Raw genomic sequence first — 25,435 nt, 5'->3', positions numbered from 1 at the left:
AGTACTGTTTAATATCGTATTAGATAGAACTGTTATAGAAAGTAGAGACAGTATATGAAAAAAGGTTATTAGCCTATGCCGTGTGGTTGATGTCCAGTGTTGCTAGCTGGGCAGATAAACATAATCATGTTTGGCTTGGTCCCCTCAAAGTTGCGTTGGATTTTCTCTTCAGCATAAAGGTTTAGAGACCCATCTATCACTGTTTTCCATGTTTGTATAGTTAGTTTATGGAGTAAATATATAGGCTATAATCTGTGTGTTTACATTCTAGCTGTTTTAAAAATGGCGGGTGCTGGTGTTCCGCGTGCGTTCGGTCATCAGCGTACACTAACATCACGGATAGTTCCTATAGTGCTGGTTTAGACCCTACTCTGAAGTAGGACCTAAATTAGTTCCTACAAATGGAGTTCCTAGAACTAAAATCGTTCCTAGTTCCTGCGGTGTGAACACGCCGACATCCGGGTACTTTAGCCAATAGTTCTAGGAACTGTGAAAAGGTTCCTCCGGTCGGAAAGCGGCTATAATCTAAAAAAAAAAATCCAGAAATCACAATGTATGATTTTTTAACTAATTATTTGTATGATACAGCTGCAAATAAGTATTTGAACACCTGTCTATCAGCTAGAATTCTGACCCTCAAAGACCTGTTAGTCTGCCTTTAAAATGTCCATCTCCACTCCATTTATTATCCTAAATTAGATGCACCTGTTTGAGGTCGTTAGCTGCATAAAGACACCTGTCCACCCCATACAATCAGTAAGAATCCAACTACTAACATGGCCAAGACCAAAGAGCTGTCCAAAGACACTAGAGACAAAATTGTACACCTCCACAAGGCTGGAAAGGGCTACGGGGAAATTGCCAAGCAGCTTGGTGAAAAAAGGTCCACTGTTGGAGCAATCATTAGAAAATGGAAGAAGCTAAACATGACTGTCAATCTCCCTCGGACTGGGACTCCATGCAAGATCTCACCTCGTGGGGTCTCAATGATCCTAAGAAAGGTGAGAAATCAGCCCAGAACTACACGGGAGGAGCTGGTCAATGACCTGAAAAGAGCTGGGACCACCGTTTCCAAGGTTACTGTTGGTAATACACTAAGACGTCATGGTTTGAAATCATGCATGGCACGGAAGGTTCCCCTGCTTAAACCAGCACATGTCAAGGCCCGTCTTAAGTTCGCCAATGACCATTTGGATGATCCAGAGGAGTCATGGGAGAAAGTCATGTGGTCAGATGAGACCAAAATAGAACTTTTTGGTCATAATTCCACTAAACGTGTTTGGAGGAAGAAGAATGATGAGTACCATCCCAAGAACACCATCCCTACTGTGAAGCATGGGGGTAGTAGCATCATGCTTTGGGGGTGTTTTTCTGCACATGGGACAGGGCGACTGCACTGTATTAAGGAGAGGATGACCGGGGCCATGTATTGCAAGATTTTGGGGAACAACCTCCTTCCCTCAGTTAGAGCATTGAAGATGGGTCGAGGCTGGGTCTTCCAACATGACAATGACCCGAAGCACACAGCCAGGATAACCAAGGAGTGGCTCTGTAAGAAGCATATCAAGGTTCTGGCGTGGCCTAGCCAGTCTTCAGACCTAAACCCAATAGAGAATCTTTGGAGGGAGCTCAAACTCCGTGTTTCTCAGCGACAGCCCAGAAACCTGACTGATCTAGAGAAGATCTGTGTGGAGGAGTGGGCCAAAATCCATCCTGCAGTGTGTGCAAACCTGGTGAAAAACTACAGGAAACGTTTGACCTCTGTAATTGCAAACAAAGGCTACTGTACCAAATATTAACATTGATTTTCTCAGGTGTTCAAATACTTATTTGCAGCTGTATCATACAAATAAATAGTTAAAAAATCATATATTGTGATTTCTGGATTTTTTTTTTAGATTATGTCTCTCACAGTGGACATGCACCTACAGTGACAATTTCAGACCCCTCCATGATTTCTAAGTGGGAGAACTTTCAAAATAGCAGGGTGTTCAAATACTTATTTTCCTCACTGTATGTTCACACGCTATAAAAATGAAAATGTTCGTTTGTAAAAGAGTGTAAAGAAGAAAATCAAGGTTTCTGAATTAATTAGACGGAGCTCCAAACACAACAACGCACTCAGTCGCCTAATTAATCACTTCTCTGACCCACAATCAAACCCCATAACCACCTCTGACCTTGCTGCTTCCTCTGACCTCCGGCATCTTAATGCACTCCTGCACATGCTACATCTAAAACATGGCATATTGGTATATGCCCCTGATGAACTCACTACGCCCAAGCTTGTTGTCCCTCAGTGCCAAAGGGGGGTGATGCTCATATATTCCCACGATGCACCATGTGCCGGACACCGCGGCGCCAGAGCCACTTACGAAACGCTAAGACAAGTGGCATACTGGCCTGGCATGCAGCAAGATGTAGCAGAGTATGTAAAAGGGTGCCTGGTGTGTTGCCAATTCCAACCGGCGAACCCGAACCACAGAGCACCACTACAGCGAAAAGGAATGTCCTTCCCATGGTCGGACCTCCAAATCGACTGGGTCGGACCCCTACCAAGGTCAACAAGGGGTAACAAATATTTCCTCACCGTCGTCTGTGAATTTACCAAATGGGTAGAGTGCCTTCCCGCTCCCAATGATACAGCTCAAACCACGGCCTGCCTCCTAATGAACCATATCTTTTCAAGATTTGGACTGCCGCTGAAAGTCAACTCTGACCGCGGAACACATTTCACTGCCGCAATCATGCAGGAAGTCTGGAAACTCCTGGGCATACAGGCCAAGTTGCACATCAGCCACCACCCTATCGCCTCCGGGCAAGTGGAGCGTTCCAACCGAACCGTGGTCAGCATGCTAAAGAAGTCTGTGTCTGCAAACCAAAAGGATTGGGATATCAAGCTCCCACTAGTGCTAATGGCTATCAGAGCAACTCCTAACAAGTCCACCGGGGTGCCACTCTTTGAGCTAATGACGGGACGGCAAATGACACTGCCGCTCCACTTGCTCTACCAGCCAGGTGACATGAGCCTTGTCACGGCATATACCACCCACCAGTATCTTGAAGAGATGCATCGCCATCTAAGAACTGCCTTTGCCTTTGCACAACAACAACCACAGAAAAGTGCAGAAGGACACAAAGCCTATTACGACTAGAAGGCCTCTCACCAAGAACTCAACATCGGAGACAAAGTGTGGTACTACAGTTTTGTGCTGTCACAACAATCGGGTCCCCATCGCCTGTCAAAGAAGTTCCTACCTCGCTGGACAGGACCCCATGAAATCGTGGACAAGCTCTCACCTGTCGCATACCGAATCAAGATGAGCCAAAAGCGCAATGAGCCAGTCCTACGTTGGGTCCACCGAAACCAGATAAAAAGGCACTTGGGCTCCAACAGACAAGAAAAGGGGGAAACCAAAAGTGACTGACACAGATCAATTTCACCACAAACTACACCCCATTTAATGAAACACTCAATTGTCTTCATAAACACTTTACTCAGAGTTGTTCAAATGATATGCATCCCACTCTTTTGAGATTGCCCCACTAACAAGAAGTAATTAGTATCCCTCCAGTGTCATTACTAATGCTCACTTTCTTTATTCCATTTCTTCTCTTCCACTCTCCACTCCTCTCACCTAAACAATTTTAAACCTACAGAAACTTGGTATAGGGCCTGACGATAGGATTGACTCACTACGTCCACTGTGCTCAAAAACGTGGATTGCAGAGTCCCGTGAGCTACCCGTCATGGCACTCTCGCAACCGGTCAAATAATTATAACCATGCAGTTGTACGTAGATCCTCCATACCGATGATTTAGCTTTCAATAACCTATCAGGCGACGAATCTCAAACGGAACGCGAAAATCTAGAAAATATTTCAAACAGCACTCCGTTACCCTTGATCACTAGTCAAAACAAAGGATCAAGGAGGATGGAACTCATCTGATTAATTTGACCCTATTAACACGGCCTTAAAGGCAAACGCTCGCCTTCCGCCACTCAGTTCTCCCATAATTCGGGCCGGGTCGGCCGCAGACACCGCTCTATGTGCCTCTACTGTCGTTAGCGACATCATAATGCTTACCCTGTCGTTCCTCCTCTACCAAAGGGTTAATGCAGAGCAAGACTCAATGAGCAAAACGCTGGCAACCAAGAGCGAGCAGAACCAGATCCCGAACCTGAGAACTCGACCAATTTAATTGAGATTATGCCTCTACCCGTGCGTCGCACCACCAAAAACTAGGGTAATCAAGAAAAAGCCACCATCATCATCATAATTGTTAACTTGTCGCGCCATAGGCCCACAATATCCTCAAAAGCAAAATCTTGCACCAGAGCTCAGCTAAGTGATGGAGTGTTGTGTTTGTATGTGTGCTTGTCTCCCTCTCTCTGCCTATTTTCTCCAGCGCTCGCCGATGTCCTCACCTGGAACATCACCGATCGAAAGGGGGAATATGTAGGATTATCCTTGAACAGTCAATTTCATTAAATGAACCCAACACCTCATTCCACAGTTCGGAACGATTCCCCATCGAACCATTAGTAAGTCATAAAACACAGTCATGGTGCCGAGATGGCTAAAGGACATGTGACCCCCCTGTCCCTTTCTGTGCCTGTCTAATCTCATACCAGTGATGCCAGGACAGCAGGAAAAGATTTCTCTTTGTTCCCCAAACTTAAGACCAAATGGCCAAGAAACCCTGTGGTGACCCCAATGCATAAATCCACAGCCTTATCAGGAAACGAAGGATGCTAAGGCATTCCTATGGCCAAAAACCTTAAACCAGGGGACAGCTCCTTTCTGCAGCTGTAAATTCCAGAGACTTCTGTCTCCAAAACCAATAGACTGAAATTAACCCACTTGTGGTTTAATACAAACAACGGTCTCAAAATTGCTTCCAATAAGCTGAATTGATTACCAGTATTTACCTCACATATATCTTAAGTATCATGTATGTTTTATATAACCTGTGGAGTTCTTTCTGTGTGTTTAACTTTTATTAAAGCCTAGGCTATTTGTAGGGTTTTCTACATCAGTTATAGGAACTAATCACCAGAAGTTGCCTCATACATGTGTATTCTCTGTATTATGTATGCTTTATATTACTCAAGTTAATTTTGTGCGTTAAACACTTATCACAGCTAAATCCTTATTTACTCCCACCTCAACTATGGGAAATATATGTATTTTGGTACCTACTTGATGGGTAAATGATTTCCAGAATTTTTATATAAAGTAGATGTGTGTAGGATGCACCATATTTAAACTATTAAGTTTGCTTATTAAAGCGTTTAACTAAACTCTCAGGAGTTTGGGCACACACGATCACGTGGACATTACGCTAATTACATGCAAGAACCGGAGAACGGGGCGTAGGTCCCGGCCAAGACAATATCTGATTGGCTGTCGCACTCAGAAGGACGGGTCGGATGGACACGTTTATAACCCAATGACAAGCAGCTATGCTTTGCTTTTTGCCTTGCTTTCGCAGTGACTTTTGCTCTTGCTTGTTTGTGCTGACCTTTCCATCGTCCAGCGTGTATGCTTACATACTCTTTAAACCACCAAGAGCTCACTCAAAACTCATCAACTCTTCCGTAAGATCCATCATTGAACTTCGTCAAAGAAAACACTCTCAGAGTCGCTCCAGCAGCTCCTCCAGACTCAGATGAAGCTCCGTTGCATAGCAACCCGCAATCCAGGAAATCCAACGAACGAAGCGCCACCCGGCAAAGCCAACCAACCATTCACCATCGAGTGCTGTCCCTCAGAACGTACCATCGACCGACTGCCAGCCAATCAGCGCCGAAGAGATTCCCTCCAGCAACTTCGTCACAGACGGGAACGCACGCGCTCACAGGAGCATCCAAAACGCAAGTACACACTCTCCTAATTCTGTCTGAACTGGTGCAAATTATTAAGAAAACGAACTAAGATTAAAGTGCTAGTAGATTGATTCTCTCAGGTTGCGGTCAAGAAATAGTGTCTAACGCTAGACATTTGGGACTTCATTCACCCTCCGTTAATAACATCACTTTTCTCTGTCACTGTTTGAATAAATGTTTGTGTGTTTTCGTTAGTTTAGTTTGTGTTTATTAGAGTAGATTTTGTTACAGTAGATTTTGTTACCTTGCTCATAATCAATTATCATAATTTTATGTTATTATTACCGTAGGCCACAGGATAAAATTCTGTCCAGAATTGATAAAATACCCTAATCTCAATTTATCGGTGGACGAATAGTTGATAAAGTGTTAAATATTAATTCTGAATAATTTGCATATTAATTCGGTTCTTATTCACTGTAATTCAATCCCCTTTGAGTTATATTGATCTTAATTCCCTTATTAATCTTACAGACGTAATTTAGATATATTTTTAAGATGGAAAAATGCGGTTTTACAGATACTAGACACGTGACTTTCAAATGAAAGATTGGTATCAAAGAGCACACCCAGGTTCCTAACCGACGACAAAGACTTGACAGAGCAGCCATCAAGTGTTAGACAGTATTCTAGATTATTACGTGAGGAAGTTTTTTGTCTAATAATTAGAATCTCTGTTTTTTCAGAATTAAGTAGTAGGAAATTACTAGTCATCCAATTTTTTATATCACCTATGCAGGCGTGAAGAAATATAGAGCTGAGTATCATCAGCATAACAGTTAAAACTAATTCCATGCTTCCAGTAACGTGCGGTGAAATCTTGTCATGGGTAGGCTGTGACCTATCAATGTGGCATATATTCATTCAGTTAATGTAGCAACCCAAGTTCATATCAGGCATCATCACATCGCTGCCTGCATACAGCAAAGTCAGTCATATGTGAGGCTAATGCACAATCCAATCTAATAATCAAATTAATGGACACATCTATCTTATGACTTATACAACAAACAAATGTTTTGTGCGGGACACAGTAAGAGGGAGGCGGCGCGATGTCAGCGAACCGACAAGCAGCCTAGTCACTATTGTGTCGTTTGTATTAATGCCATGGTTCAACAAATAATGTAAAGGTTAAATAATAATTCACTTAGACTTTATAAGAAGCAATTGCGACTTTATTTCACACAATTCTGACTTTATATCTTGCAATTCTGACTTTATAACATGCAATTGCGACTTTATTTCACGCAATTCTGACTTTATAACACGCAATTGCGACTTTATTTCACTCAATTCTGAGGAATAATGACAGAATTCATTGTGAGATAAAAAGTCGCAATTATCTTTTAAAATGTTTTATTCTGTGGCGGAAACAAGCTTCCATACCTCCTGGCCTCTTCCTCCCATCCATCCTCCCTGACGCATAGCTACCGGGCCGGCCCAGCTATCGGTAGGCGCCGGCGGTGCCGCGGTAGTTACCTGAGAAAACGTTTTGGAAAAGACGGGCTATGGACCCAACCAACTCTATAGGAGGGGAGAACTCCCTCACATGGTACAACCATAGACTGTAAAAAAATAGGTTTAGCCAGTCTGTCTGCTTCCTGACCTGAGGCCCAAATTGTCATGTTTGAGCTCTAAGACTATGTGCCATATTACTAGAGAGAAGAGCAGCACCATCCCAGGCGGGATGAATACCATCTCTTTTCAACAGGTCAGGTCTGCCCCAAAAACTTTTCCAATTGTCTATGAATTCTATATTATTTTGGGGACACCAACGCGACAGCCAGCCATTGAGTGAGGACAATCTACTGACTATCTCATCACTCTGGCGAACAGGAAGGGGGCCAGAGCAAATTACAGTGCCTGACATCGTACTTGCAAGTTCACACACCTCTTTAATGTTAATTTTTGTGATCTCCGACTGGCGGAGTCTAACATCATTTGTGCCGACGTGAATAATAATCTTAGAGAATTTATGATTAGCATTAGCCAGCACTTTTAAATTTGCTTTGATGTCAGGCGCTCTGGCCTACCGGCAAAAATGTGACCATGTTGGCTTGTGTCTCTATTTTCACATTCCGTGTAATAGAATCGCCAATAACTAGGGCACAATCAACAGAATTCTCAGTGGGTGTTTCACTGAGTGGGGAGAATCTGTTTGATGTTGTAATCGGAACGGAAGAGCAGTGTTTTGTCCCGCGACTATAGCGTCTCACCGTCACCAAATTGCCCTGCTGCACGGGCTCTGCGGCCGGAACCGAACCATGTACAGAGTTCACTAAGCTAGTCGCATCCAAAGCAGTATCTAAAGCCCTTGCACTCTTACAATTAACCTCGATTAAAGTTTGGATGCGTGTCTTTAATTCTGAAATCTTCTGCGCCAGCCTGACTATCTCCCTGCATTTATCACATGTAAAACCTGTGCTGGCAGAGAAGGCTATGCTATACATGTTACATGAGGTGCAGGTGACAATAAGAGGAGAAGATGACATGACTCACCGTGTTTGTTGACTGATACTCACCACAGTTTTTTGATGAACTCGTAAAAGGCGCGCGAGAAAAAATAAATAAATAAAGAGCGCACGGAAGGCGCGAGCGCGCTAGAGAATAAATAAATAAAGAGCACACGGATGGCACGCTAACAGGCTAGCGAATTACTAGCTTGTTGTGCTAGCAATAACGATTTAGATTGAAGCTAGCGATGTCAGGTTAATGTGTGATGTTGATCGTTATATTTAGCAGTATAAATAACAAGGAATGATAGTAAATATGATTAAAACAGAAAGATACGAAGCTTACAGACGCAAACTAATGCAACGCAGCAGCAGGCAGGGTAGACAGGAGCAATCGATCAGCGGGTAGACAGGAGCAATCCAACGGGTCCTAAAGCTACTGAGGACGCCGGCTTCATTCGCCACCTTCAACACGCTGTATCGCTGTGCCATCTGGTATCCTTTTACTGCTTATTCTCGTGTGTTCGCCGCTGCGTTCACACTCTAAGAGAGTAATATTTTGAAGGCATTGTTTCAAATGCCTCGCACCACCTGCGCCTTGTGTAGAGGAGGAGACCACCACTGTGCGCTTCCTGCCTGGGCCGCGACCATGCCGAAGCTGCACTCGCTAAGGGCGGCTGCCCTGAATTTGATGCCATGGACCTTACCACTCTGCTTCGCCACTGACGACCCTCTCCCCGCCCCTTCGCTCGAGCCGCACAAGAAGTGCCGCTCACAAAGGGAGCCTGATCGAGCTGAGACGAGCGAGCTCACGCCGGCCCAGTCCCCGCATGCCTCGGTCTCTCTCCAGCGATCTCCCTCGCCAGTCCTGTTTCCACAGGTCGACCAGCTCCCCTCTCAGCGAGCGGTGGACCTCGTGTCGTTCAGGGCTTCGGACGAGGAGGAAGAGGAAAGGTGTCACCTTTCCCTTGCGCCTTCGGACTGCGATGACTGGGCGGGGTCCGTTTCCTGCCCCCCGCCATCCACACAAGACAGCGTGTTAGCCAACATTGACTCAGAGCTTCTCCACGTGCTCACTAAGGCCGTGGCAGACCTCGGGCTCGACTGGTCTCCACCCGAGCAACCATCACGCAGCAGGCTCGACAAGTGGTTCCTGCAAGGGCACCGGCAGACCACCCCCCCCCCCCCCCCCCCAGCAGAAGCCCGACCCCTTCTTGGAAGGCCATCAAGCCCTCCTTTTCTTCAGCACTCTCCAACGTCGATGGCGCTAAAGAGAAAGGCTACGAGGCGCCCTCCCCCCCCTCCCTCAAAGAGGCGGTGGGCGCTCACCTTTGCCAAACTACCGCTGCGGGATGGAAGACTAAGGCTTCACATCCTTCCAAGCCTTGCCGCACTACATCCGTCCTCGCTGGCACGCGCTTACGCTGCCGCCGGCAAGCAGCGTCGGCGCTCCATACGATGGCTGTACTACAAGTCTTCCAGGCCAAACTTCTCCGTTCCCTAGACGAGTCTGGACCTAATTCGGAGGCTTTCAAGGACTTGCGCAGCACCACCGACCTGGCCCTGCGAGCTACTAAGTCTACAGCCCAGGCCATCGGCAGGAGCAAGGCCAACCGAACGGTGCTCAAACGGCACCTATGGTTGAACTTAACGGACATGAAAGAGGCAGATGGGGTGGCTTTCCTGGACTCTCCCATCTCCACTTCCGGTCTCTTCGGCCCAGCTGTTAAGAGCTTCTCCGAGCGCTACAAGGAGGCGCATAAAGCATCACAGGCGATGCGCCACTTCCTCCCCAAGCGCTCCAGCTCGGCTTCGAGACGCCAGAATAGGAGGAAGTCTCCTCCTCAGCAGCCCAAGCCAGCGCCGCCGGTCACCCAGCCCCGCCCAGCGGCTGAAGTCCGTCGCCACTCCCACTCTGCTAGACGCGCTCCGTTCCCTGAGAGGCTGGGACCCCGACCCAAGATTGCGTTGGACCCCGAACCTCGTAAGCCATCCTAGGCACGGGGAGAAAAAGAGAGAATTCGAGTCCCGCCGAGGCCAGACCGATCTCTCAAAAATCCCTCAGACATTTCCCAGTTCCCTCTCAGGCCGCAGCAAACGAGTCTGCCGCGAAGCACGCTCATCTGCAACGCCGTTTTTACGGTGACACAAATAAAACAAGAAAAGAGCTCTTTTCTCCATGTGTCATATGTAGGTCATGTGCCCGCTATAAATTTTGCACACCTGCACACAAGCACTGTCCCCACAGTTACCAATTCGCCATCACAGGCTGCGAATTTAACAGATGTAGAAGGTGTGCCCACCACAAGGTCTGCACCTCCACACACAAACACTGTGCATACAGTCTCAAACACTGTGCATACAGTCTCAAACACTGTGCATACAGTCTCAAGCCCCGCGCCCCCCCCAAATTCTTTTTTTTATTTGTGTCGCCTAAAATGGCGTTTGATTGCAGGCGAGCGTGCTTCGTGGCAGGCTTGTTTGCTGCGGATTTTACATTTCCAGCTGCCTGAGAGGGGACTGGGAAATGTCTGAGGGATTTTTGAGAGATCAGTCCAGCCTCGGCGGGACTCGAATTCTCTCTTTTTCTCCCCGTGGCTAGGACGGCTTTCGAGGTTCGGGGTCCAACGCAATCTTGGGTCGGGGTCCCCGCCTCTCAGGGAACGGAGCGCATCTAGCAGAGCGGAAACGGCGACGGACTTTAGCCGCTGGGTGGGGCTGGGTGACAGGCGGCGCTGGCTTGGGCTGCTGAGGAGGAGGCTTCCTCCTATTCTGGTGACTCGAAGCTGAGCTGGAGCACTTGGGGAGGAAGTGGCGCATCGCCTGCGATGCTTTCTGCGCCTCCGTGTAGCGCTCTGAGAAGTTCTTAACAGCCGGGTCAAAGAGACCGGAAGTGGTGATGGGAGAGTCCAGTAAAGCCGCCCTATCTGCCTCTTTCATGTCTGTTAAGTTCAACCATAGGTGCCGCTCGAGCACCGTTAGGTTGGCCATGCTCCTGCCGATGGCCTGGGCTGTAGACTTAGTAGCTCGCAGGGCCAGGTCGGTGGCGCAGCGCAAGTCCTTGAAAGCCTCCGATTCAGGTCCAGACTCGTCCAGGGAACGGAGAAGTTTGGCCTGGAAGACATGTAGTACAGCCATCGTATGGAGCGCTGGCGCGGCCAGCGAGGGCCGATGTAGTGCGGCAAGGCTTGGAGGGATGTGAAGCCTTAGTCTTCCATCCCGCGGCGGTAGTTGGGCAAAGGTGAGCGCCCACTGCCTCTTCAGGGTGGTCGCCTCGTAGCCTTTCTCTTTAGCGCCATCGACGTTGGAGAGCGCTAAAAAAAAGGAGGGCTTGCTGCGAGCCGAGTGTGGCGCCTGCCATGATTTAGTGAGTTCATTGTGAACTTCGGGGAAGAAGGGGGCGGGCCTCTGCTGGGGGGTCTGCCGGTGCCCTTGCAGGAACCACTTGTCGAGCCTGCTGCGTGATGGTTGCTCAGGTGGAGACCAGTCGAGCCCGAGGTCTGTCACGGCCTTAGTGAGCATGCGGAGAAGCTCTGAGTCAATGTTGGCTCTCACTCTGTCTTGTGTGGATGGCGGGGGGCTGGAAACGGACCCTACCCAGTCATCACAGTCCGAAGCCGCAAGGGAAAGGCTGTCATCCTTTTCCTCTTCCTCCTCATCCGAAGCCCGAACGACACATGGTCTGCCGCTCGCAGAGAGGGGCGCTGGTCGGCCTGTGTAAACAGGACTGGTGAGGGAGATTGCTGGAAAGAGACCGAGGCACACGGGGACTGGGCCGGCGTGAGCTCGCGCAGGCTCCCTTTGTGAGCGGCGCTTCTTCTTGCACGGCTCGAGCAAAGGGGCGAGGAGCGGGTCGTCGTCAGCGAAGCAGGCGAGTCGAGCCCGCAGAGTGGTAAGGTCCATGGCATCACATTCAGGGCAGCCGCCCTTAGCGAGTGCAGCTTCAGAATGGTTGCAGCCCAGGCAGGAAGCGCATAGAATGTGGCGGTCTCCACCGACGAGTGGGCCTCTACACGAGGCGCAGGTGGTGCGAGGCATTTGAAACAACGCCTTCAAAATATTACTCTTTTAGAGTGTGAACGCAGCGGCAAACACACGAGAATAAGCAGTAAAAGCATACGCGCACCGGATGGCACAGCGACACAGCATGCTGAAGGTAGCGAATGAAGCCGGTGTCCTCAGTAGCTTTACCTGAGAGGCGTTTCGACGGCGGCGAGTTGCTCCCTATTCCGGAGGTCAGCGAAGCTAGTCTTACAAAATACTCGTTCCTTCATCTCAGGGAACTGAAGAACTGAAGTAGTTTTCTGTCATGATTCGAGTGTTTAGAAACAAAATTTATGAGACAGTTGTTGTCAGGTTTTATAGGTGATTTGAGGTATGAAATTTAATCGTAAGCTTGGCGAACAGTTTTGGAGAATTTGATGTTTCCCCATTCAAAAAGATAGGAGCTGAACTTGCATGCCCAAGATGGGTCTCAAAGATGGCTGCCGAGTGAAATGACTTGTCAAGTCAAGTCATCTTCATTTATATAGCGCTTTTAATAATGTAGATTGTTCCAAAGTAGCTTTAGATTGATAATAGGAAATTAAAGTAAAGTGTTTTTGGCTTTATAGCAGCTCTAGAATAAAGTTATTGTCCAGCTTAAGTTAGTTTGATTGATTCACTTCCGTCGCAACGATCATTAGTTATTGACTTTGGGGCCGCTAACACGACAACGTTTTAACAGAAAACTCTTAAGTTCTTTCAGCGCAAACTTCAAAAAAAGTGAACCAGTGAGAACGCCGATGACGTGCACATGCGTATTACATTCTTTCTGCGCAAACTTCAAAAACGCGAACCAGTGAGAACGCCGATGGCGTGCACATGCATATTACGAGTTCAGTCTATAGGTATGCGTGTTTGAATATATGTGCGCAGGCGTGTAGTCCTTACCTACAAATCAACCCTCAACTTAGTACTTGTCTGGCCTTAAAATTAATAATACAGAATTTTTATCGCTTCCATGTAGCCACCCGAATCGGAATTATCCCGACAACGCTTTATCTGTAGACAGGTAAAGGGAGCCGGAGGGAGGCCTTCACAGGAAAGAGCCTAGTTGACATTTCAGGACTGCGCTGTCGTTGCGTCCAGGCACAGGTCCTTCATCAGATCTAGATACGGCCTGGAAACCTCGGGATAAACAGAGAGACTAATATTAGCGTAGATGCCATTCTTCTTATGATGTATTGACTACATCAGGATTTATGGGAAGTGTTCCCGGTTCCGGCTGACCTAATCTATGCAGCCTAACATTGAATTATAAAAGTCTATAATGTGTTATGTGTATGCTAGGTCAAAGAAATGTTTTTTTAGTCTAGCTTTGAACTGACGTTAGGATGTTAGGAAGCCTGTTCCAAAGTTTTGGTGCTAAATAGGAAAAGGATCTACCACCAGCAGTCAATTTTGATATTCTAGGTATTATCAACTGGCCGGAATTTTGAGATCGCAATAGACGTGAAGGACTATAATGTGTTAAGAGCTTGCTCAAGTACTGCGGAGCTAAACCATTTAGTGCTTTGTAAGTAATCAGCAATATTTTAAAATTTATACCATGTTTAATAGGGAGCCAGTGCAGTGTTGACAGAACTGAGTTAATATGGTCATACTTCCTGGTTCTGGTAAAAACTCTAGCTGCTACGTTTTGGACCAGCTGTAATTTGTTTATTAAGCGTGCAGGGCAACCACCCATAATAGCATTACAATAATCTAGCCTTGATGTCATGAACACATGGACTAATTGTCAATGAGAGCATATGACGTAATTTAGATATATTTTTAAGATGGAAAAATGTGGTTTTACAGATACTAGACACGTGACTTTCAAATGAAAGATTGGTATCAAAGAGCACACCCAGGTTCCTAACCGACGACAAAGACTTGACAGAGCAGCCATCAAGTGTCAGACAGTATTCTAGATTATTACGTGAGGAAGTTTTTTGTCCAATAATTAGAATCTCTGTTTTTTCAGAATTAAGTAGTAGGAAATTACTAGTCATCCAATTTTTTATATCACCTATGCATTCCATTAATTTTGTGAATTGGTAAGTTTCGTCAGGGCGTGAAGAAATATAGAGCTGAGTATCATCAGCATAACAGTTAAAACTAATTCCATGCTTCCTAATGATATCTCCCAAGGGTAGCATGTACAGAGTGAAAAGCAACGGTCCTAGTACTGAGCCTTGTGGTACGTCATACTGAACTTGTGATCGATGAGACATCTCTTCATTTACTGCTACACACCGATAACGGTCAGATAATTATGATTTAAACCATGTTAATGCAATTTCACTAATGCCAACATAATTTTCAAGTCTATTTAAAAGAATGTTGTGGTCAATAGTATCAAATGCAGCACTAAGATCGAGTAACACTAGTAGAGAGATACAACCACGATCGGATGATAAGAGCAAATCAATTGTGACTCTGATGAGTACTATGGTATGGTCTAAATCCTGACTGAAAATCATAGCAGATATCATTTCTTTCTAAAAAGGAACATAGTTGTGAGGATACCGGCTTTTCTAGTATCTTTGACAGAAAAGGTAGAATCGAAATCGGCCTGTAATTGACTAATTCTGTACGATCAAGTTGCGTTTTTTTAACAAACGGTTTAATCATAGCCAGCTTAAAGGTTTTTGATACGTATCCTAATGACAAAGATGAATTAATGATATTAAGAAGAGGATCTATGACCTCTGGAAGCACCTCTTTCAGTAGCTTAGTCGGTATAGGGTCTAACATACATGTTGTCGATTTAGATGATTTAACAAGTTTAACGAATTCTTCCTCTTCTATAGCAACGAATGAATCAAATTTTTCCTTAGGGAGACTACAATGCACTGCCTGATGCGGTACTGTAGTAGATGGTTGCATAGTTATAATTTTCTCCCTGATATTATCAATCTTATAAGTGAAGAAGTTCATAAAGTCATTACTGCTGTGCTGCTTGGAAACTTCTGGGCTTGAAGCTTTACTTTTGTTAGTTTAGCCACTGTTTCAAATAAATACCTAGGGTTTTGTTTATTTTCTTCTAATAGGGTTGAAAAATAAGCAGATCTAGCAGCTTTTAAGGCCTCTCTGTATGCAATCGAGGTCTCTTTCCACGAAACGCGAAATACCTCTAGTTTTGTTTTCTTCCAGTTGCGCTCCATTTTTCTGGCTGCTCTCTTAAGGGCCCGAGTGTGCTCGTTGTACCACGGCGTTGGACTATTTTCTTTAATCTTCTTTAAGGGCAACGGAGCAACTGTGTCTGGAAAAGAGAGAGTTAAAAGTTTCTGTCGCAATATTGAGTTCTTCTAAGCTATCTGGGATGCTGAGATGATGAAACTGATCAGGAAGATTATTAATAAAGCAATCTTTAGTGGTAGAAGTGATAGGTCTAACATATTTGCAACACGGAGTCCGCTTCGCAGCCTTGGCTAAATGAAGTTTACACGAGACTAGATAATGATCTGAGATGTCATCGCTCTGATGCAGAATTTCAACGGCATCAACAGTTGATTCCGTGTGATAATATTAGATCTAGAGAATGATTACGACAATGAGTAGTTCCTGACACATGTTGTCTAACTCCAATAGAGTTAAGAATGTCTTTAAATGCCAATCCCACTGCATATTTTTCGTTATCTACATGTATGTTAAAATCACCAATTAGGACTTTATCTGCAGCCAGTGATAGAAAGTCAGCAAATTCTTTGATAAAGTCTGTATGGTGCCCTGGTGACCTGTATACAGTAGCCAGCACAAATCTCAAACGTGATTTATCATTTACACTATATATTGCTATATTAAGCACCAACACTTCAAAATAATTATATTTGAAACTAGACGTCTTAGTAATTCTAAAAATAAAACTTGTGTTAAAGGGACTTTGATGTTCATTTCACATTTCACTCGGCGGCCATATTTGAGACCCCTCTTGGGCAAGCAAGTTAAAATGTATTTGATGTTAGTTAACAGGCTAGCTGAGGCAAAGCTTTGCCCTTCGTTTACATCATAGCTATTATAGCAACTACATAAAACGTATAATTGGAACTGTAAATAGAAAACACAACTACAAATAATAAGACATACCTAGAAGTTGTGATCCATAAACAACAGATTGTCTGGACAAAATGGGAACGGCTATTTCTTTCAGGAGAAGTTTTTGTGCGTATAGCCTGCATTGTACTCTCTACTGGAAGCTTTTCTCCTTAAAACTTTAAAATGAGGTTATAATGTTCAGGAACAGTGTTAAAAAGACATTTTAACCTCTCTAAGTTCGTCAGCCTTAAGAAAAACTTTTACCAGGGTGGAAAAAACAGTGACTCTTCATCTTCTCTAACACAGCTTAGCCAGGCCTCGCCAACTTTTTTTGCGTATTGCGTGGGTAATAAAAATTAAATGAGAAACATTATGATTTCATAAGATCTGGAAAAATCGCTTTGTAGCCTGAACAAGCCGTTCGTTGCAGTTCTTGAAAAGTGGACTCTGTAAAATAAAATATAAATATAATATAAAATTATAAAATATAAAGTGGAAAAGCACAACAGGACCCCTTTAAAGCCGGCTCCTCATAACCCAATTGAGTGGCTGCGCTGAGTCTTGGCACTTCCATGGCCAGCATCCACTACACTGGACCTCTGGGACTGCCAATGGGTCTCTTCCAGTTTCCTGCAACACCATCAACAATCCACATGTCAGTTATGAGGGCAGTGACAGCAACACTGACCTTTATCAGTCAGCTTTGTTCCTGAAGTCAGTCAGCTGTGTTTGTCTAGATCTATTACATTACAAATGCAATTCATACATGCAATGACTAAGATACACCTCTTTTATGATGTTCATGTTTCAAATTTCTAAATTAAAATTGATTTTAATATTTTCGTTTCTCTTGAACAAACCCAGCAGGTTCCAGATGAATCACATTCCAAACTTTGATTTGAAACAATACTCACATCCAATCAGAAAAAAATAAAAGACTTGTGCCCGGTTTCACAGGCAAAGCTTAAAGGGGTTAGTTCACCCAAAAATAAAAATTCTGCCATCATTTACTCACCATCATGTCATTCCAAACCCGTAAGACTTTCGTTCATCTTCCAATTACAAATTAAGATCTTTTTGATGAAGTCTGAGAGCTTTCTCCTCCATTGACAGCTACGCAACTAACACTTTGACGCTTCAAAAAGTTCATAAAAAGATCGTAAAAGTAATCCATATGAATTGGGCGGTTTAGTCCAAATTTTCTGAAGAGACTATCGCTTTAAATGCTTGAAAAGATTTACTGTAGGCTTTTATTCACAAGTTGCTCATCAACTCCCACATCAGTTGTGTTAAACGGAAGCTCAAGCATGTTCACTTGACGTGTGAAAACCAATGAGGTTTGATACTTGCCTTGACAAACACCACTGATCATTTCACACATGCTGCTACTGGGACCAGAAAAAAAAAACAGTCTGACTTTGTTCACCAGGCATGGATAAGATATACACACAGCATAGGCCATAACCTTGTGAGCCTCAACTTGGGCAGAGACAGGGTATTTAAAGTTCAAAGGTCAAGAACAGCACCTCAGTGTTACCAGCCCTTCAACACTGTTAGCCTTGTAATTAAAATAGCTTGTGCAGTGTTCATTTACAGCCAAGTTAAACAGCTTCGTTCTTCACTGCTGTGTGTGTGTTTAATGGGGTCCTATTATATCCTTTTAAGAAGTCTTAATTTTGTTTTTAGGGTGTACTAGAATATGTTTTCATGCTTGATTGTTCAAAAAACAATTATTTTTTCTAATTTTTTCATTATTACAGCTCCTCTCTCCCCAGTCTGGTTGAACGTGTCGTTTTCGTTGAAGTCCCTCCTTCCAACATACGAAATGTGCTGTGATTGGTTAGCTGGAACAGTGTGTTGTGACGCAGAGCTTAGTGTGTGTTCAGGAATTGTCAAATATTAACGATGGCGTCAATTTCAAACCATTTCAACCCCGATTCAGACCCTGACAATTTTAACGAGCAAGAAGATCGTGCAGAACGGATTTCAAGCACGGACTTTGCAAGCTCGGATTTCACAGGTTGACCAACATAAAATTGATGAAAAATACTTGCCAAAATACTAATATGCCAGACGTAAGATAAATCCGACAAACCATGTGCTGTGTGTCATTCAGAATTGAATTGAGTGAACCATTTAATTTCCAGAATTTAAAATGAGGTGGAAAACAACAATTCAGAACAGAACTTAAAATTGTCCAAATCATATTTGGAAATGTCATTTATAAAATTTGTTTTCTGTTTCCACAACTGAACAAAAGTTCGGGGTAGGGAAATGTTCAAAATGTTTAAAAATAAAAATAGAAAAATAAACTCTTCTGCTCACCAAACAGTGAGCTTTTGATTAAGCAGTTTTTTAATAAAAAATACAGTAAAAATAGTAATATTGTAAAATATTAATTTCCCATGGAAAAACATTGTGATGGGTCTAAAATATAAACACTTATAATATGTTCATAGTGAATCACGGTAAGACAAAACCATGTTTTGGAGGAAGGATTGATGATGTATTGACTCATTATTGTTGTTACATAGTGTACAAATGTTGTTACATAGTGTACAAATACAGTATATTCTCCTATCCCAGTTAGATTGATTGGCTGTGTCATTGTGGCTCAATCAATACATTCCTCTGTTTGTTTGAGCATCTCGACATTGGTTGCTCAGTCACCGGCATTCAGTAAAATCAGTAACTGAGTCTGAATGTACTGTAAATGCCCCTGTTTCTCGATGAACACAAGCTGTAACTCTTGGGCAACTGACTGACCTCCTGGTTTAGATTGTGACCTTCTTCCTGCTGTTGAGCCTGATCCTGACGTGAACTCTCACCCTGACGTGAACTCTGAACCTAATCCTGGCCTGAGCTTTCGACATAATCCTCAATCATAACCCCGAGGCTGTTTAACTACAGGTGAACCGTAAAGAAGAAATGAAAATAATGTTAAGGAAAAATAATAACCCAATGCTAGGGTATTAAAACAACAAGGCTGGGCAATATATAGGTTATTGTGATTTATTAGTAATATTATAATATTAACTTTTGGTGTTTGAGTTTGATATATGGCCCAGCCCTTTGGAGGAAGGAGTTCTGTCTGTCTGACCTGCTCTTGTATGTCTCTGTATTGGCGCCTTCTCTCTTCCTCTCTCTCCTCTCTCAACAGAACCATCACTGTCTCGTAAAGATTCTGCACTGCAGTCCTGTATGAGTGTGTGTGATGTACAAAGGGCTCAAAATGTCCACCAGTGAAAGGAAATTGCACTTGCTTTTCTAATTTAATCAGGTCCAGATTCATGCACTTCTGCAGTGCAAAAAACAAGTGGGATGTGTTTCTCCAGAAAATTCTGGAGAAAACTGATTCTGATATAGCATCATGTCCAGATTCTGCTAACAATGAGAATGTCCTCACAAAGTGAGAAAGTAAGAAAACATCTAAAAATGTTATAACTGTACAGTGGATATAAAAAGTCAGCAACAAAAGAATTGAACCTTTAATCTAAAAATACATTTAATTTTTCTTAAAACACTTTAAGTTTCTGTTATTATCTTTCTTTCTATGAAATGTCACAGGTTTTTAGTGGCATTGCATAGGCCTAGGTTGTAATTTTTCCATTAAACGTTTTACATTAAACAAAAGTTCTGATATGATTTATGTTTGTTTCATTTTATGACAAAAATGTATATCCACTGTATCTGCACATCTTGTTTTTGACACTGCACTCAATTCTGACCACTAAATGCAAAAAAAACTGATGCCATGTGAAACTGTGGGACATGGTTTGTCCCATGTCTCTGACGAGTGACTGGTTAATACCTCATGTCGGACATCTGCAGGGTCAGCTGCTGTGAGGCGTCTATGTCCTGATTGCTCTGTCCACAAGAGTCCACAAGAGAAAACCTTATAAGTCACACTAAATGTTTTTTGAAAATATAAAAATGCAGAACGTTTTCTGTGATGGGTAGGTGTAGGGTTAGGGGATAGAATATACAGTTTGTACAGTATAAAAATCATTATGTCTATGGAAAGTCAACATAATTATATAAATTAAGTTTGAGTGTGAGGGTACATTTACATGACAACGATACGCTTAAAACCGAGAAGTTTTTACTTTGAGTTTTCCACGCACAGACATTGTCAAAATGATCCCCATTCACACAGATCCGCAAAAACGACTAAAAACGCTGTATTCTGCTGCCAGTCCATTAGATGGCGATGAAATACTATAGACTGAACACGTAATACGCATGTGCATGACGTCATCGTTTTCACAGATTCATGTTTTTGATGTTTACACGGAGACCGCTTAAAAAATCTTGCACTTTGAAACCCCTTTATCAAAAGTTGTGTTTCAACGCCGTTGTCATGTAAATGAACGACCAAAACGCAAAAAAAGTTTTATATTTTTAGTTGAAAATGGTGTTGTGTAAAAAACTCCTGAGTTTAACCTACATATAATTGATCAAAAATACTTGCCAAAATACTAATATGCCAGAAGTAAGATAAATCCGACAAAACCATGGGCTGTGTGTCATTCAGAATTGAATTGAGTGAACCATTTAATGAAATGAGGTGGAAAACAACAATTCGGAACAGAACTTAACAAATTGTCCAAATCATATTTGGAAATGCCATCTATAAAATTTGTTTTCCGTTTCCACAACTGTACAAAAGTGTGGGGTTTGGAAATGTTTCAAATTAATTTCCTGACGGGTCTAAAATATAAACACTTATAATATGTTTCCCAGACAGCAACGTAGTGTCGGCCCAGATCCGGCCCACATCTAGTACGCATGTATCAGATGTGGCCCGGATCTGGGCCGACACTATGTTGATGTCAGGGTTACCATAGTGAATCACAGTAAGACAAAAACATGTTTTGGAGGAATGATTGATGATGTATTGACTCATTATTTAAATGTTGTTACATAGTGTACCTTCAAATATATTCTCCTATCCCAGTTAGATTGATTGCGCTGAAAAGTGTACAGTGCGTCATTGTGGCTCAATCAATACATTGCTCTGTTTGTTTGAGCATCTCGACATTGGTTGCTCAGTCACCGGCATGAGTTTAGGCTGGACTATGTTTGACTGACACAAATGACACACTTCACGTTTTACAACAATAGAAGTCTAGGGGAAGTTCTGTTTAGATAATTACATAAACTGTACCGATGAAAACAGCCTTTAGAGGAACTTGACTATCATATAATCTGATAACCCTAAACTGTGTTTTTAAAGAGAGGGTTAGAGGAAAGGTTAGGTTGGATTATTTTCTCTCATACCTTCGCTTTATCTTCTAGAAGAATGTCCACAAGAGTCCTCAGATCAAACAGCTGAAACAGCACATCGTCACGAAGCTGCCAGTGTTCTGCAGACGTCACAAACAAAATGTCAGAAACATAATTACACAAGTATATTAACAAAAAGTAACTTGCCTGTGAATAAAAATTGGTACCCACTTCATATTAAGTGCATTTAACTAGTACTAACTATGCACTTATTGTGTACATTTTTACATTGACCATGAATTTTTATAAAAATACCTGCATGTAATTACAGCTGTAATTAATTTCTGTAATCACATCTATAATTACACTGTTAACCTTCGCTTACAGCTTAACCCACACTTAAACCTAACCTGGCTCCGCCCCCGTACGTACTTCTGCTCAATTTTCATTTTCCTTCAGTACTTCAGTCTTGGTTTGCGGTACATTCGTGGGTTTTCTCCGGCCAAATTTTTACCCGTCCAATCAGCGAACAGAGGGAGTGGCTGAGAACGATGACGTTAAGGTCGTGCGCAAGTTTGAGTTGTAGGGTTACGTCACGACCAAACGTTAGCAATTGGTTATGGCAGATCCAGAGTGGCTCTGGGCAGATCCAATAGTTTTAAACTTCAACAGAGTACCCGCCGTCAAGGAAGTTAACGCTTGTCAATGGAGTGGCCAGACTCTCTGTACAAATTAAATGTACAAGAGTCTGGTAGGACCAGGCTAACTTAAGCCTACCCTTACCACCAAACCTGTCGCTAACCTTACCCGTATCCACCTCAATAGCAGCACAAGTGTTTTGCAATACAACATCAATGCTGTAATTACATTGTACCTATAACAAATATTTTTTGATGCAAGTACATAGTAGTTAATATAAATGGATATATTTGATTGATTTGCAGGTGTAAAATGCAGATGAAGGCACCTGTAATGCCCAATTTATATTAAAGGGGCTTTATATAGAGTTAAGACACCCTTGTCATTAGCGACAACGGTGGCTTTTAAGTGAAAAGTCAATTGTTTTTATTATTGTTGTTTTGGATCCCATTGACTTCCATTGAATGGAAAAAAACTGTCTTCAAAATATCTTGTTTTCCATAAATAAAGAAAGCCATACAGGTTTGGAATGACATGATGGTGAGTAAATAATGACAGAACTATCCCTTTAATCCCAGACAGCTACGTAGTGTCGACCCAGATCCGGGCCACATCTGGTACATGTGGATTCGATGTGGGCCGGATCTGGGCCGACACTATGTTGCTGTCTGTGATAAAACTTGTTTTAACATCGGCATCTTTTCAAGCCATAAGCCTCTTTGTGAGGTCACCATGAATTATAAATGTGATTAGAATTCTGAATGAATAATAGAAATAACGCAGGATGTTGTCGGTTGAGACCCTGCTGTGTATGTCGTACCCAATGTAGTGAGGCGTTCCTGCAGATATTGAATCTTGGTCCGAAGAGCCATGTGTGCTTTCTGCTGTCTCACACGGGTTTCCAGACTCTCATGCCTGTCACTCAGTCTGCCCACCTCCTCCAGAGCCTCTACGGTCTCCGGGCAGCTCTCGTCAGACAGGGACTGATTTGGAGAAGAGAGATCTACACCAGCTGTCCCACTTGGACCTGCTCTGTCATCCTCGATCGGGCTACCAGGGTTCAAAGGGAGGACGGGTACGGAGTCTTTAGCGGCAGAGACTGTGCCCTGCAACCCCTGGGAACGCAAGAGGGAATGTCATTTACAAAAGCACAGTTCATGCCACCTGAGGCTGAGATGAATGTCTTCGTTTTTTGGCCTCAGTTTCTGTTTGTAGATGTTGGTTATGCATTTACATTTAGCAAATCATTCATGCAGGTCAATGTTTGCCTCAACTGCAGCTGCAGCCTGCTCTGACAAAACAATGACTGCGATAAAAACCTGTGACATTTAGGATGGTTGTGAAAGGTTACTGGCTTCTGAAAACCCCGCCCCCGGGAACGCGATTTATAGATTATCAAGACAGAATATGCTTATCAATGACTAGAAGATAACTACACATGAGCTACATAAATTCATCAACTAACCATTCAGAAATATTGTCTACATGTTGTCACTTCTTCTTGAGTCTCTCCATCTTTGTCTGACTGCGGTTTGAACATAAACGGCTAAAAGTTTTTTGAAATATTCAGTGCGTGTCTGTGTTAGGTAATCGAAGATGCTTACACGACGCGTTTTTGCTCACCCTCAAAAAGTGACCAATTTTAACATGCTATAAAAAAATATCTGTGGGGTGTTTTGTGTACTCTGGGAACATCAGAGACTTATTTTATTATCGGCATTATTGGACCCCTTTAATACTTTTATTTCAAAAGGACTTTCAACAGGAATCGGCGTGATCCGGAGATCGTGTGAGGGATGTAAAGTGACTTCTGTGTACAAGAGGCTTCATACATTGGCACATTTTTGACAGTGGACTTTCTTTATTTGTGAAATTTCATGAGGGTGAATTTGAATGAAAATACAACTCTAGCAAAAAGAACAAGGTATTAACATGTTTTTGGACAAAGACAAGAGTTATACAGTGTTTGTGGACACATAGCATGAAAATATGATTATGTTTTTAGATGGTAATACCATGTTTTTGAGCATGTGCCATGGTAATATATATATAATATTGTTATATGGGAATTTTTTTTAGATGTGCATTAAGGTAATACCCTTTTTATTTATTTATTTATTTATCTATCTATCTATTTAGGTAGTGTTGGGACATATAGCCTAACAATGGAAATACTATGCTTCTAGACATTTTTTTTAAATATCTGGTAATACCCTGTTTTTTTATATATACAGTATATATATAAAATACCATGGAAATACTATGGCTGTTACCTTGTAGTACCTTGTAAACACAATGGTAAATGAATAGTAATTGGTCAGTTCCATTTCCATATTATGTAATGGTACACCAAATAGTACACCTACAAAACAGTATTAAAAACTACCATGGTAATATTATAGCTTTTGGGAGTACCAAAATACTATTTATAATTCTATTACTATGATACACAGTCATGTGAAAAAGAAAGGGGTATCCTTTCTTTTTCACATGACTGTATCATAGTAATACTGAATTCTATGGTTTTACGTATTTAGTATTATACATTTACTATAATTTGGGAATTTTGTTTGTTGCCTTAATGTGAACATGTTTAGAAAACAATTTGAAAAATTAGAAAAAAAGAAAAAAAAATATTTAAAAGTAAATCATACAGCAAAATTAAAAGGCTTAATTAGCATATTTATTGCAAAAATATTCAGATTATTTTATGCTCCTTATTTATGCAATGCCCTTTTTATACCTAACAGCTGCTGTTATTTCCAAGTGTGACTCAAGATGTACATTTATGCAACTTTCCATTACATATAGGGTAAGTGTACCCTTTAAGCCCACTTTCAACTTTGAAGTCAAATTAAAAAAAGAGAAAATAATATTTTATGCTGCTTATTATTTTAACCAATCCAGTGATTTGTTACTTCCCTGGCATTTTTAATTGCATACCAATTACATTTGGCAATGTTGAGTTAGCCCCACCAATGTGCATGCTGTCTCAGGGGACCTCACACAAAGTCACCCCAAAACTTTGGTATTTCGGGGCCCTTCAGAAATCAACACATTTCAGCAATTTTTGGCCATTTCTTTGGTAACTACATTGATATTATGTCAAATAAGAGATAAATGTATTGTTTTTTGTGTATGAACAAATAGTACTTTATCATTTTA

This window comes from Abramis brama (assembly GCF_963993115.1).
Source record: "Abramis brama genome assembly, chromosome: 1".
NCBI classification, from domain to species: domain Eukaryota; kingdom Metazoa; phylum Chordata; class Actinopteri; order Cypriniformes; family Leuciscidae; genus Abramis; species Abramis brama.
Note: the sequence above shows the minus strand (reverse complement) of the source record.